The sequence below is a fragment of the Quercus robur genome, chromosome 12 (assembly GCF_932294415.1).
Source record: "Quercus robur chromosome 12, dhQueRobu3.1, whole genome shotgun sequence".
In the NCBI taxonomy this organism is placed as follows: Eukaryota; Viridiplantae; Streptophyta; class Magnoliopsida; order Fagales; family Fagaceae; genus Quercus; species Quercus robur.
This window is the reverse complement of record NC_065545.1, coordinates 36,088,595-36,094,340: the sequence shown is the minus strand read 5'-3', so window position 1 is coordinate 36,094,340 and position 5,746 is coordinate 36,088,595. Positions and strand designations below refer to the sequence as shown.

Sequence of the window (5,746 nt, the reverse complement as noted above, 5' to 3'; positions counted from 1 at the left end):
CACAACTTTGACTTGAGCACGCGCTATTGTTTAGCTTTGAAACGAAAAATTGAAAAGGGGAGAAGAAAAGAAAAACCGATCCGTTAAACGAAAAATTGAACCCAAACACGCGCTATTATTTAGCTTTGAAACGAAAAAATTGAAAAGGGCAGGAGAAAATAAAGACCGATCCGTTAAACGAGAAATTGAAAAAATAAACGAAAAATTGAACCCGACGTGAATCGAACACGCAACCTTCTGATCTGGAGTCAGACGCGCTACCATTGCGCCACGGATCCTTGATGTCAATGGTGGGGACCATATAATTAATATACCAATACTATCCGGTTTGTGAAATATTTATGATCCAATCAATACCATAGTAAAGCCAATTAAAATAATGACACTTTTTAAACAAAATAAATAAATAAATAAATAATGACACTTTATCTACATTAACTCACTATTTCATGTAACGAGAGATTATAATAGTGTTGCTCATAATTTGGCCAAACATGCACTTCACATTCAAGACTTTTTAATGTGAATGGAGGAAACCCTATCACAAGTTTTTCATGTACTTCAGGTTGATTTAGCCAATTTATTTCAATGAATTTACAGCTTTCCCCCTCAAAAAAAAAAAAAAAAAAAAAAAAAAAGTTGTATGGTGAGTTATGAATCTTTTTTTTTTTTTTTGGGTAAATTTTCAACCTATGGTGTTTATTCCTAATAATAACTCTTTAATCATCAGACTAAGACACCAATCAGTTTTTAGTATAGACAGAGATTGAACTCCAGATCTCTTATTCAATTATCAGAGATTTTACTAGTTGAGCTAACTGGAACCCACAACTCACCATACATCTCATATCTTATTTTTAAAACGCAATCGAACAAAGTGTTTCTCTAAATTAGTTTGAAGAAAAATCCTACGAACTCCTCATATAACTTTATATTGAGTGGGAATTTTGAAAATTTAACTGTTAAATTGCATATTATTATTATATACTTCATGCTTATAAAATTTCAAGAATATTAAAGATTAATTGCTATATCATCAAACAAATGTTAAAATTTTAAATTTTTGTGATCTAAAATTGTATATTAAAAACAAGTTTATTAATTGAATAGTAAATAACATCTTAATTAAACGAAATTTTATATGAATGTTAAGAATATAAAGAATATGAAATTCAACGGTTTAATTTTCAAAATTTACCACCAAAAAAGAGATATATGAAAAGTTTAAAAAGTTTCTCTCCTAATTAGTTTGGAAAGAAACTTCGTTCCAGCAAAGCCTCCTCGACGAGAAATTATACAGTCCTCTGGTGGACTATGTCACTTGTCCACCATTCTACTAAAATACTTCCACTTGTTTAAAATTACTGAGTCAGTAATCAGTTTCAGTTTAAAAAAGTTTTCTAACTCAACAATTTTAAACAAGTGTAAGTCTTTTAGTGGAATAGTTGACCACGTCACTTGTCCACCCTGTGGACCTTATAATTTCTCCTCCTTGACCACCGTCACCACAATGGTAGGAGCAAATCAACCAAACCTACTACCAAAAAAAAAAAAAAAAAACAACACCACCACCACCACAAAAAAGTCAGCAAGATGAACTATTGGTCGAACCTTCCCCTACACATTTTTTTGCTTTTGATGGTTACAAGAGACCATGTTGTAGATTCAGAGACACAAGTCAACATGATTTCATAACCAAAGACATTGACTTCTGACAGAGAATGTTTAGCGACAGAAACAAATTGCATTGAATGTTCTGACATTAAACCAGACAAAGGCACAACACTAGGAAGACATCATCGAGCATCACAATAATAGTTACGGTACAGGACAGCAAATTTTAGTCCACAACACTACCAAGTTAATAGAAAAGAACACAGAGACCACGAAGAAACCCATTTATTTGTAGTAACAGGCATGGAAGTAGACACTAGACACCACCATGTAAACTAGTTAAATGAGAACATATCATTCCTCCTCAGATTCAGACTCAGCACTCTGGAGCAATTCGATGAAAGGTCGAGCATTCATCCATATCTGAGAGTCTTTGTTGCCTCCCTTCAGGTATGTGAAGTGGACATCACCTAGGGCCGGCCCAAGGCCTAGGCCTAAGGCTCCACAACAAATAAAAAAATTTTCCTACTAAAAAAAGGTTCATCTCTCTTCGTCCAAAATTTTATAAAAATATAACATTTTTTAAATAATTGGTATTTTTTTTTAAGAGTGATACTAAAAATACCACAAATTTTACTATAGGTTTAACTGACATATCACCAATCACATAAAAAAGTAATTCAAATACAAATAAATTAAGTTGTTGAAATTCATCAATTATAGTCATAATCACATTTATTGTGAACATTTTGTAGTATTTTTCTTTTTCATTTCTAACAAGGCTTTTGAAATAGGAGACCTATAAAAATTTAAACCAATTGAAACCCTCATATGTTTAAAAAAAAAATGTTGCAAATGTGATAAATCATCAATAATGACTAATCTCCTGTTAAGCCACACACCAAATAATATCTATCTATCTCTTTCTCTTAAAAAGAATATATAAAATTTTTGCCTTAGGCCTCAAATTTTGTTGGGCCGGCCCTAATACCACCAAGCAAACTAGTTAAATTTCATCGGTAATGTTCATCCATTTTTGTAAAAATTCAAATCTTAGCTTTTTAATCCTTTTTATGTAATGTTTTCAAATTAAAATGTGTTTTTTAACGGAAAAGTTAGAGGTGGATTATGACAGCCTAATGGAGCAGATCTCAAGTGGGTAAAGTGCTAAATTTTGAACCACAAATATGTAGCTTAAAATCGAGTCAAACTACAAGTGGGTAATTTGTAATTAACCCAAATATAAAATCATTAAGCCTAATCTTCTTTGGTTTAAATCAATTATTTACGATCACATAATAATAATAATAATAATAATAATAATAATAATAAACGGAGTAATTTGCGCTGAAAAAGTAAAGATAAAAAATTGTTAATATCAATGTATAGGAAAGACTTCTTCCAAAAAAAAAAAAAAAAGAGTATTTTGTGTTTCAGATATGTGTAGTGAATCTCTAATAGCTTGTCAACCCCACGCACCATTGAGACCACTTATTATGATTGTTTTCACTTCATAAACCTGAAACATAATATATCTTCTCGGTCAAGTCGGGTATTGATATTTAATTTCTAGATTTGATGCTTTTAGGTCTTAAGTCTTTAAGAAATTCCGGACTTTTACACTAATTTTTTACACCCTAGAGTAGTTGTTATTTATTTTTTGAAACAATGCTAGAGTCACAACTTTTACCATAACTCACCATATAACGAGTTGTGAGTAACAGAGAAACAAATGGTAGGTCCACTCCTCACCACTCACAACTCGCTAAACAGTGAGTTATGTAAAAAATTGTGATTCTAGCATTTTCCTTGTTTCGGCAACTAGTGAAGTGAGTGTGTGAGAGTATGCGGATTTTCTGTGAAAAATTAGCATTGCTGGTAATCTTTATACATCCTTGGCAATAATGTTCACTGTTCAGATTGACTGGCATTCTTTGAAGCAATCAAGTAGGCATCTTCAGACTTCAGCTATAATTGCCTGACCTTGGAATTAAACTAGGCATATTGAATCAATTTGTAATCAGGTTGTATGGGTTTTTTTTTTTTTTTTGGTGTGTGGTTTGTTCTTACAATGGGGTTTTTTACTATTGAAAAGTTGTTGGGAAAAGAACTTAAGAACCATTACAAAAATAATATTGCAAACCATAAAGAATGTTTCAGTGTCAATGATAGAAAGAATGATTACCTAAAGCTCATAAAATTTAAAAAGCTTAAAGCCACTGATCAGTGAGTAGTAACTAATTCAAAGGATTATGGCTTCTTAATATGAACTGAAGAACATGAGCCCCTCAATTGATTTGTTCAAACTTGAAAGGCATTTCTCTTCAATGTGAACGTTGGGTGGCATTTGGTTATGGCCTATCCTATTGGTAACCATAGTCCAAAAGGACGCTTAGTAAGACACAGTGGTTGCCAAGATTTGATTCTCTTTGTAATGGTGGGGTCTCAGCAAGCAAATCAAGAAAAGAAAATCAAAAGGGAGGCGAAATCCCATGTTCACGCCTACCTTAGATGTTCTATGTTCAATTGGAAGTCAATAAATATATATACTTACAAATTTGCAATCGTCAAATGCTTGGAAATTTGAATCAAAGAAAATCCACAACTAAGAGGTGGAAGTTTCCGTATCCCTTTCTTTAGATCTACCATACTTTACACACGCCTTATTTCAATCTTTTCCATTTGATTCTCTTCTACTATTATTTTTCTCATGCAGCTAGTCAAAAAAAAAAAAAAAAAATTGATGGGACATGCTGCTTGAAGACTCAATGTCAAGTCTTTTCGGTGAGAAATGAGCAAGCTTCTCAAGTTGAAGAGAAATGGGCTGCAAAATGAGCAATGATAGTTTTACACTGTGTTCTAGATACACAATGTCATGTTACCTAAAATCATGTTTTAAAAATATAATTTTAGTTAAAATTGTGAAATCGTATTTCAAAACACAATTTCATCATTTCAAAATTATAACTAAAACCGTGTTTTCATTTCACAAGGAGTATGTAATAAGATTTAGCTCAATTGTCAATAGAGATCGCATCCCAATCAATGAGTTTGAGCTCAATTTACACCTCATGTTCCTAAATTGTTATAAAAAAATTGTGAAAATTTTGTTATACTTATTATTTGATTTGAACTTCAGAAGAAAAAGAGATCTAACAGATTCTTGTTATGTGTTATTTTTTGTATTTGGTGTAGAGGGAGTTTTTTGGTTTATTTTGAATTGGATTACATGATGAGATGCATGTCTAACGTTGAACTGTATGAGTGATTTTTTATTTTTATAATTTTACATAAATTGTTATAATTTATTTCAATCAACCAGTTCTTTATTCTTTCCAATTCTTTGTAGTTATATCACAAAATATATATATATATATATATATAAATATTGAGGAATATTTTCTGGACTTCTAAGAAAACCCTAAAATATTGGATTGATAAAAACTCAACCCAATTGAAACCCTAAATTGTTTAGAAAAAATATTGTAACTTGATCTATTGAATTATCATTAATGAAATTTTTTTTAATAGCTTGAGTGTTCAATTTTTGTAAACTAATCATCATACACACGTGGATTGTCAACACTAGTCACTTTTAATCTTTCACACAATTACACTACTCTCCCTCATTTTGAAAAGCTAGATTCTATTTTTCCCAAATACATATATCTTTTATAGGATTTTAGTAATAATACTTGTTACATTTGTTTATGTTCAAAGAAAATTTTCAAAAAAAAAAAAATCCTACTTAATTATGATCAATATTTATGTCACAAAAACATTGAGTATATTTATCAATTAAAAAAATTGTTTGCAAAAAATTAATTAGTTATTTTGCATCACCAAAAGTAAGAAGAATGATTTTTAATATCAATGTGTAGGAAAGACTTCTTCAAGTAATTAAAAAAAAAAAAAAAAGAGTATGTTGTGTTGAATCTCTGACAACTTGTGAGCTCCACGCACCATCGGGACCACGCATTGTGATTGTTTTCACTTCATAAACCTGAAACACAACATATCTTCTCGGTCAAGTCGGGTATTGATATTTAGGGGCTGTTTGATATAACTAAAACAACAATTTTTAATGTTTAAATAATATTATACGTATTTTTACATATTTTTCTTTACATGT

The 5,746-nt window shown here is 30.7% G+C and overlaps 1 non-coding gene across 1 annotated transcript; it reads right to left on the bottom strand.

The window, feature by feature from the left end:
• Positions 1-206: 206 nt before the first annotated feature.
• On the bottom strand, positions 207-278 carry TRNAW-CCA (transfer RNA tryptophan (anticodon CCA)). The gene has a single exon. It is a non-coding gene; the product is annotated as a tRNA-Trp (tRNA).
• Positions 279-5,746: the final 5,468 nt, after the last annotated feature.